Genomic DNA, 10,792 nt, shown 5'->3' with positions numbered 1-10,792 from the left:
CCTCAAGCCTTTGCTCCCTAACCTTAGATACCCTGAGAAAATAGATTTTGTGGAAGGTCCTCAGATCCTAGATGGATTTGTCACCTCTCAGGAGATTGTGCACTCCCTAAAGCAACTTAAACTCCCTGGAATGATGATTAAATTGGACCTCTCTAAAGCTTATGACCGCTTAAATTGGGACTATCTCACCAACATTCTTAAGTCCTTCAACTTTGACCAAAGATGGATTAATTGGGCCTCCTCTATAGTTTCATCCCCTCTATACTCCATCCCACTAAACGGTTCCCCCACTCGAACCTTTAATCCCTCGTGTGGCCTATGGCAAGGCAATCCCATCTCTCCTTTCCTCTTCGTCCTTGCAGTGGAAATTTTAGGTTGTTATCTAAACTCAAAAGCTAGAACTTCTCAGCTCAGGGTTCTGAGATTGTGAGGCAATGACCTCCCTATCACTCGTTAACAATTTGTGGATGATATCATGCTCTTTTGTCATGTATCACTACGAGAAACTCACCACATAAAAGAGATCCTCGTAGTATTTATGGATGCTTCAGGGACTATGATAAATAATGAAAAATCTTTCATTTTATTCTTCAATACGTAGCGGACCATCCATACCTATCTAGATCAGGTTCTGGGTTCTAGCATCGTTTCTCTCCCCTCCAAATATCTTGGAATGCTTCTTTCATTGAATTCCTTAAAAACCTCTTGTTGGCAATCTCTACTACAAAAAATCATGGGAAAATCAGTAGTTGGGCCTTCAGATTCCTAAATCTGGCTGGACACATGGTCCTCCTCAAACCTGTCCTCCAATATATTCCGATCTACCAGCTCTTGGGGATGGCAGCCCCAAAAACCTCCTGCGCAAAGTTGGTGGAAACTTTAAAACGAAATCTTATGGGGAGGAGTTGAGCAACTAAATAAGTGTGAACTGGTATCGTGGACCCACCTAACTAAGGCCAAGATGGAAGGAGGCCTGGGTCTCCACGACCCTTATACTCTAAATCAAATAATGGGAGCCAAACTATGGTGGCGTTGGATAGGAGGCGGTCCCGACCTCTGGAAACAAATATGGACAAGTAAATATAACATGTCAACTCGGACTGAATATATCCTCAGATATCATGACCCCCCCAAAGGATCTGCAATATGGAATATGGCAGTCCAAAACATAGACCTCATACAACAACATTTCTTTTGGGAGATCAGAAATGGGAAAACAACCCTTTTCTGGTAGGACTCCTAGCAACAAAGAGATAAACTATTTGGGAGACATAACCTAAGTGACCTATTTCTGTACATGAGTGACAGGAAATTCCATACGATGGATCAGTATTGGAAAGAAGACTCATCTAGTAAAGGATGGAGGAAATGGAAGGAACACCTGGATTGGCCTGAGGCCCCGAATTTTGAACAATGGAACCAGTTGGACAAAGAGTTAGAATCCAGGAAGATTTCTGTCCTAAGTGGACTAGACATCCTAAGATGGGGGTATACTATAAAAAGCACTTTTACCATTAAGGAGGCCTATGACATGGACAAGGGCATCACAATCTCATTTGGAAAAATATATGGAAAGGAGGATGGTGGCCGAAGGTGGCCTACTTCCTGTGGTTAGTTTGCAGGGGTAGAATTCTTACCTGGGAGCAACTTCAAAAAAGGGGTATCTATGGGCCTCGTAATGTATCCTTTGTAAAAACCAAAATGAGGATCTGGAACACATGCTAAATTCGTTCCCCTTTGCAAAGAAAAAATGGCGACAGGTGGAGTATCTCTTTCGAAGAATGGATCGAGACCATCAAAGCATTCAAGAAACTATCCTCCTATGGTGAACAAGCCTCTTCTCCAACCTAGTCCTCAACAGAGCTCGGGGGATTTCCTTGGGGGTAATGCTATGGGATATATGGAAAGAAAGGAAACACAAAATATTTAAGAATCATCCTCTTCCTCAGGAAGTTGTTTGGGAAGGGATCTTCCAAAACATCCGTGAAACAATCTTGGTGGAGAAATGACATCCTCACGATTGGCAAGTGGCTCCTCATGAGGCTAGAATCCTTCACCATATGAACTTATTGTGATCGATGATTTATCCAACCTCTTGGAAACTCATCACAATGGGAGTGGATTCACTAAATCACTTTATTGCCCCCCGAAGGGATTCATCAAGTTGACTTTTGACGAAGCCTCGAAAGGCAACCCGGGTCCTGCAGGACTAGGTGGCCTCTTCCAAGACTCTAGGTCGCATACTCGCCTAATATATGTCGATCATTGTGGATATGCGAGTAATAATGAAGAATAATTTTTTGTTGTTTGTTAAGGCCTAACCACAACTATCAAACTGAGGTACATGAACATTGTAGTGGAAGGAGATTCCAGGTTAGTAATCAACATGGTTAAAAAACTGAGCCAGGGATCTAAATGGGATAAGCTCAGTCATAGCTGGAGAACTACGAGATTAGTGCAAGAGATAGGTGGAATTCTTCACAATTATTATTATATTGTCACTAACCATGTTATGAGAGATGAGAATAGAGATGCAGGTTTCCTTGCAAGTTTGGGGTGTTCTCATCGAAATGACCCTCTTGAGATAACTTGGCCGCCTCAATCTACGGATGGTAGGTTCAACTCCTTGGATGCGATCCTAGAACAAGAGAGTAGAAATAGCTCTCAGTGTCTCCAAACATCTGACCAGACCCCCGATCGGGGTGCGAGCTGGATGACATTCCCATCAATTTAGATGTAATGCGAAGGACATTGGGGTACAAAGCCACCACCATGCACTCGCTTGAGGAAATTGGTGCAGTGGATCCTTGCATGAAAGAGGTAAATACGTCGGGCTTGGTGTCAATAGCTCTACGAGGTCTATTGGTCAATTCAGTGTCCAAGGGATTGCAGTGTGGATGAGTAACGTCGAGGGCAGAGATACGATGTGGATCTAGGAAAGGAGGTGGAATATTTGTCTTAGGGCGAGGGTAACCTGAGATGTCAATTGTTTCTTCTCCCCCTCGTCCATGCATCTGATTGTCTGGTCATGGGATTTGGTTTTCCATGGGGTCAAATTGTCTGCGGTTGGGAGTAACTAGGGATGCTGGAAGCCACTGGAACAAATATTATTGCTACAGTATGGTATCTTGACTGGTATGGTCTCTGTGTCAGTTTGTTATGAAATTATTCTCTCCTGAATCGAGTTATATGGGATGCGTGATTGTGGCGACAACCTTGGGGAATGCTACTGTCTGGTCTGGTTCAAGGATCCTGAGGTTTGGGGTTGGGTCATCTTCAGCTCTGCATGTAGGGTCTGTTTACTGTAATTTATGGGTGTGAGGGAAATTTTTACCCCCTTCATAACTAGTGATCCCATCACTGTAAATATTTTGTTGGCTATCTTGATATGTTCCATAGCCATGGCCTTCGTGGAAGCTTTCGCGGGGTTACATTTGAGGGTCTGCACCATTCTAGGTTTGGGGATTATTATAATGTTGTTTTTTTTGGTCATGGTGGTCTCTTAAACTTTTTTTCTGGCTATTATGAAAATTAGCTATGGGGTAAGGAAACTAAATTCCTCTGTGGAATGGAAGGCCTCAATAGGATGCATGGGTCGAGGCTAGTGGAGATTCAACGTTTTTTTATTATGGCAATTATTTTTTTGTTCTCCCGTGGCAGGTTGTGTGGGGAGGTAGGTTCACCAGGAAGCGAAGGGCTCCTAGGCTTGGGCTACCACATGTTCAGGCATCTAGCAACACCCAACTTTTCACTGGGCACTGTGAGATGGTTGTGATGGCAAGGGTTGTGAATGCTAGTAGCTGTGGTAGGAGGCCTCGGGTGACAGTACAGGAGGGAAAAACCAGTTCCTCGGGCATCAAAATAAGGGGCCATAATCTGGTATCTAACATCATTAATGATGCGGCCAATGTTTATTGTGAAGGGACTAGTGAAGAAATCAAAAGGATTGATTGAGGAGTGGGAAGCATATTGAACTATTAGGAAAGCTCGATGGATATTGAGATGGAGGACTGGCGAGTGATGGTGCCAGATCCTAGGCATATTCGCAGGCTAGTGACTCAGTTCAAACAAACTTTATATTTGTATTGGATAATGAAAAGTCTCCTGGGCATGGTCTTAGAATAGATTTCAGTGAGCATGGAGACAACCGTACATGACTTCCCCAACTATAATTAGGACTTCTAGAAACTTCAGTTCCAACTGCAAAAACAAGATGGACGCCTATGCTAAATTGAGGATCACCTACCCTACCTTCTCTCACAGGCAGTGCTGCCTAGTTCCAATTTTAAGGACCCAGCCCCAGTCGAATCTGCTCTTGTCGAGGGAGATGAATAGAATGATAGTTGGTTTCAATTGTGATATATATATATGCAGTTAGATTTTAATTATCAACATGATGTTTTATATGTTCATAGGAAAATAGTGTGTGGACACGATCATGATATACATACTTATATAGCTTGGGTAGAAATACTTATCATCTTTTGCTACTGGATGGCTTATCAAGCGGTTAGGTGGCCAACAGACTTGGTTTCCCTTTTGGAAAGTTGAGGCCAACTAACTACTCATATGTGGATGTCACTTGCTTATATTTAATGAAAATGGAAGGATCTTCCAAGCTTACAAAAAAACTTTCCTAAATTTACTTGCACATAGCACCATTCTCAAGGATCCCACATAAGATAGAATCAAAGAGAAATAAAATCTTAAATATGAAAGTACTTGAATGCTTCAAACCCAAAACATTGAATCCAAATATAGGGAACATTCATTTTCTTAAGCTCTCTGTAGCATTGGATAGTAAAGCTAGCTAGGGGGTGTTAAATATTAGCATCCAACTATTAGATATGAAATTACATCTTTTCTCCCGACATTGCTTCATTGCCAACAAGCCTGTTCAGTACCTCGATGAAGTTATCTCGGTACCATGTATGCATGGGCCCTTTGCTAGGGAGCCTATTCAATACCTCAGCAGGTTTGCATACAATTCCCAGACATATTTAATTTCAACTCTCTTTTACCACCCTTTTGATAAACTTTATTTAGAGAATTACTTTTAGCAATTGGGTGAAGTGGGCGCGGTGGTACAAGAAGTTTTCTATTCAATACAATATATGTGATATTAGTTATGTTTGTCTCTCTTAGTCTTCTCTTCATCTACCCAAGTAGAGGATATTATATGTGGAGGGATATGGGAGGGATTCAAAGAAAAGAATGGATACAATTCATTTCTTTATAAACATGACGGTTGATGCATAAGAAAATCGAAAACTTATAAGGATGATCTTTGGGTAATGAAAATCCTATTGTAAAGAGAATAAATATTTCCCCATGCATGCTGACCAATGTTGGATAAGAAAAAATATTTCATATAAACCTTGGTAATATCACTAAATCCAATACAAAGTGAAAATGAAATTGACACACTAAAAAAAATTGCAATCAAAGAAAGATAATGCAAATCTGAAAGAAAAGGAAAATATAAAAAGCCATGATTGAGAGAAACTCCAACAAGAAAATGCTTCTTATCAGAAGAGTGAAATAAGAAAAACATGTGTGTTACTCTTAAGTTGAGATCTTGATGAATTAGATCTTGTAGAGTTATAGGTAATTAGGCTTTTAAAACAAAGACTAGGTAGAAGTTATGAGAGAAAATGAAGTAAAATAAGATGTCCCTCCCCTTGCAAGTTTTGATGTTTCAAAATTAAGCCTGCGTGAAAACATATTAATGATTATCTAACAAATATGAGGCTTATAGATATATAAAATGAAATAAAAATAGAGGTTGAGGGACTCCTTGATTTAGCTTATTTGCAATTTGATCAACATCACAACTGCTTTGCCTAAAGCAAAAGAAAGCAAAATGAGGAGAAAAAATTCCAAATTTTAGCCAACAGGAGTACTAGATTTTCAAAGAAATTCTTGAAGACTTGAAAAAACAAAACTTTAGATAAGCTAAAACAAAAATAAAAACTGACTCTACAATCAAAATGAAAACTAATAAAAGATGAGCATAAGCATATGAAATTTTACCTTTGAAAAATTTGGCTATGATTTACCTTAAAGGTCTTGATTTTCTCCAAATTCCAGGCTTAAATAAGCAATCCCTTCTTATGATCAAAATTTAGAATATGAAGAAATTGAAACTTTAATGAAATTCACATATGCCCAAAACCATTAGTTTTATTGAATTAAATCTAAGGCAAGATTTAAATTAGAAAGTAATAACTCATGTTCAAGGAATCAGAAGTAGATAGAAATAATCAAAAATAAGAATGAGAACAACAAAAATCTACCAAATGTACTTCACTTAGTATTGCAACTGCGATTTTCCTCTTTTCCTTTTTAGTTTTGATATCAGCCCCCAAAAGAATGAAGCTAAAGTCCCAACCTTTGTATATATATATATATATATATATATATATATAGAGAGAGAGAGAGAGAGAGAGAGAGAGAGATAGATAGATAGATAGAGAGAGAGAGAGAGAGAGAGAGAGAGAGAGGAATTGGATCGTTTAGTAATGAGAATTAGAGAGGAACAATATATATAATCAAATTGCAAAAAACCCAAATCCAATATATATTAACATCAGTCCATTAGCTTTGCATATTCTGTGTTTGCTTACCAATTTTCCGTATTAATATTACAACTACTTGAATATGATAGATGGTGTAGTTTGATTTGAATGGGCAGTGTGTTGACATTTTTCTTGCACAATTACATCAGCTTGGGAGTTCAAGCCCAAAAATAATAAGGATGTGTACTAAAGGAACAACTGGGATGAATAGAGTGGGAGAACGTAGAAATGAAAAATTCCAAGAGTCCAATAGGAAAGTGAAGAGAAAGAGGTGAAAGTGGGCCACGAATGATGAGCTATATTGGCTAAGACGTCCCGACTCTTTCAAATGAATGAGAAAAGGAAATCTTCGGGGTAAGAGGGACATGATGACATGTAAAGTGGATAGCATGGAAATCCAATAAAAATAAACCATAATGCACACATAACATGATAAGTAAGCGGGGAGAGCTCTCGGCGAACCTTTACCGATGGCAAGCAACGGTTTCGAACCCTCGCTGATCACGCGCATTCACAAGGTTTTTTCGAGCTTCAGATCCACACAATGGGGCCAGATCTTGAGGGTCTGCGGGTCGGAGCAAGTGTTGGGAGCACGGGAAATGAAGCAGGGACAGCAAATAACGTCCTGGTTTCAGGCTGCAGAGGTTTATTTCTGGCATGCAACCTTCCCCGTGCCGTATGATCTCTCATGCCATCACAAGTTTTCTCTCGTCGACGTCTAGCAATTTCTCAGGTCGGATTCAGGCGAAAGTTATTCCCTCGCATTCCCTCAAAGAATCCCGGTTGAAGCCTCCGTCGAAAGGTTTGATTTCGGGCGGGTTAAGGAAAATGCAAAGGCCCAGAGCGTGGACGGGTTGGGACCTACGGTTTTTCTAACTGTTTTGATCGCTGCATTCAAAGAAGGGGGACTGCATGATGCAGATCTGCCCCCTCTCTCATCGGAATGGCTCAAACAGTATAGATCTGGGCCGGATCTATTTGATCTGACAAATTCTCGAGAATAGCTAGAACCCGGGCAGCAGATAGGGGGCAATATGCATAGATCGAGCAGAGGGTTTACAAACATCGACATGCAAATGGAAGAACGACCCACAAAGGGGTCGGATCTGGAAGATTATTCACAGACAGAGCACAGGCGGATCAGCAGCGACACAGGCTTAGGCGGATCAGGAACCCAGTCGAAACCCAGGTCACAGGTAACAATAACACGTTTTCAGATTTTCATTAAAACCCCAGAGGGGAAATCTTGTTTAGTGTGGGTTCATGCAGAAAGTACCATCACACAGCTGAAACATCAAATCCGGGCATTGACGGGATGTCCTGTTCAGATCCAACATCTGGTCAGTGGTAGGAGGTCCCTCCAGGATAATCGAACCCTGGAAAGTTATGAGATCGGTCCAGAAACAACCCTTGTTTTAAACCTCAGGCTGAGAGGAGGGGCTCTGTCCCAGGGACAGCAAAGCTCCTCAGGAGGGGACAAGGGGAAAAAGGCAGCTCCTCAGCAACAACCCAAGGGAGGCTCCTCCTACAAAAACATTCTTCAGGGTAACAAAGATTCAGGGTCCTCTCCAGATCAAGGCAGATATACACCTAGACCATACATAGTAGATCAGTTAGGGCAAACCCCAGCCCTTAACTTTGATTCTACAGGACTTGATGATTTCGTTAAGTCCTATGAAATGCAGGCCCTAATCTGCCATTTTAACAGTTTCTGGCCAAAACCAATGGATCTATTTCATTGGATTTTCACCACTTGGACCATGGAATGTGATATACATTTATGCTCCAAGGGGTTTTTTATAGTCAGATTTGCATCCTCGGAAGTCAGAGACACAGTCATTAGAGATGGGCCTTGGTTCTGGGGAACATCGGGGCTGTTCATGACCCCATGGTTCCCAGATTTCGATCCAAACAACATGATTGTATCCAAAGTGCCGGTTTGGGTCCGTCTATATAACCTTCCCCTTCACTTTTGGAGTGAGCGAGTTTTGGAAGGAATTGGAAACAGCATAGGGAGATATATCAAAACAGATCTGGAGAGGATTGATGAAAGGGTATACACTTTTGCACGCATTTGTGTGGAAGTAGATCTAAGCAAAGGGTTGCCAGATAACATACGGTTGATCTACAAACAACAAAATTGGTTGAAAGCACTAGACTATGAAAATACTGCTTTCAGATGCAGGCTCTGCAGGCAGACAGGACATTTGCAAAGCGCATGTCCAAAGCCAAGAAAGTAAACAGTAAAAAGAAGCAGAAAGGAAAGCAGAGGAAAGGATGGCAATTTCCACCCCCTAACTCAGATGATGAAGAATCAGAAGCAGAAGAGGAAGACATCCCTGCAGAGAATGCAGAGGTACCCCAAGAAATGGAGACTCAGAAGGAAACTACATCAGATAACAAGACTTCACGGTTCCACCCAAATCAGGCAGAGAAGGCAAATGAGGATCAAAGTATGGGAGGGATCAAACGACATCACCACTCAGATACTTCAGACTCAGACAAGGAAACAGCCTCGCAGAAAGCAGAAACACAGTTAGTCATAGCTTCGATCGAGCCCACTCAAGGAGAGTGGCGCAAGGTCGAAAAGAAAAAGGGGAGAAAAACTTGAAGCGTGAGTTTTTTACTCACTGCCGGAAATCAGTTTTTTTCCTCTTTCCCTCTTCTCTCTTCTCCTTTCTTCTTCTTCTTTATGCACGTTAGCTTGCTAATGTTGCGTGGGGTGCGAAAGCACTCGAGCCCAAATGGGCAGCTTATGGAAATGCTTCAATGCATTTGCTAGTGTAACTTTTCATTTTTTAAATAAAAGGTTACTGTTTTTTCCTCTGGAAAAACATGCTAAGTAAGCCCATAAAATAAAACCCAGGTGTTTGCAAAAAGTGCAAATGGGGAATGCCATGGATTAAGACCTCCATGGAGGTGGAATAACGCAGGGTGCAAGAAAAGAGAATAAAGTGAAGAAAAAGGGGCCCATCTTTCCATGTTATTTGAAAGGATGAAATCTTGGAAGAAATAGAAGAGGCTTAACAAGAAATTTGTAAGGGAGAAACATGCGGGAAGATGTAGAAGGAACGAAAGAGAGTAGACTAATAAGCATCACATAAGGGAGGACCCACATACATCAATGGATGTGTATGTCATCTCGGAAGAGAAAACCAAGAATAAATAAAAAGAGTGTGCTTCCAATGATTCGCTGGAATGATTACCTCCAGAGTGAAACGAGGACTACTGTAAAATGGTTTGGCTTGACACTGGTTAAAACAAAAAATCATAGGGTACGGAAATGGGCAGGGATAATTCTTTTCAATTGCTATGAAATTAATTGTGATTTTTATTTACCTTTAGGAACCATTGTTTGATGAATAATTAAAAAATTTAGAGATTGAAGGTGCATGACATAACACGACAATCAGGAGGCAAGCATTTTGTTCAAGCCATATCAGAGCAAGAGTCTAAATATCATCATTATTCATCTTGAAATTTTGTAAAGAAAAAGAAATAAAATCAAAGCACTATACAGAACACAAAATTTTAAAATTATGACGAAAAAATGAATACTTCTCTAAACATGTTTGTGACTTGTAAAAGGAAACCACTAACTTTATTCTAAGGCTAATTTAATTTGTTAGCAAAATCAAGTCTCCAAATTAAGCTAATAAAGATATGCAAAAATAAGAACAACAACAATAAGAAACAAAATACGACTAAAAGAGAAAACAAACGCTGAAATGAAAAAAATAAAATTAACAGTAGATAAGGATGAACATATATACACATACCTAGAAGAATTTGATTGCAAATTTACCTTATAGATATTAACATTCCCCCATGCATTTTCCTCAAGTTTTTCATATGTTCAAGATCATATATTTATTCAATCTAAATTAAACACTAGGTAATGAGCTAACAATTTGCATTCACATTTACTTTGCGAAACAAGAATGGTAAGAGCCACCATAAGGCTTGCGGGTTGGAAAATTGACATTTTCAAAAGCTCTCAGTTGTAGCAATTTTTTTGGAGCAAATTCCCAGGAAGAAAGGATATCGTGTCATATTTGAATGATATTCTTTTTAATGTTGAGACATTTGGAAAAATTGCACTAATATGTACATGATGCAAATCATTAGAAATAGGCTACAAAACCAACTCTTTGAAATAATTTTCAAATGGATCCTTGAAGTCAGAATAGAGATATAATGAGCATCTCAAAGGA

The sequence above is a fragment of the Pinus tabuliformis genome, chromosome 9 (assembly GCF_031772625.1).
Source record: "Pinus tabuliformis cultivar Carrire ecotype Pingquan chromosome 9, CPIR1, whole genome shotgun sequence".
Classification (NCBI taxonomy): domain Eukaryota; kingdom Viridiplantae; phylum Streptophyta; class Pinopsida; order Pinales; family Pinaceae; genus Pinus; species Pinus tabuliformis.
Note: the sequence above shows the minus strand (reverse complement) of the source record.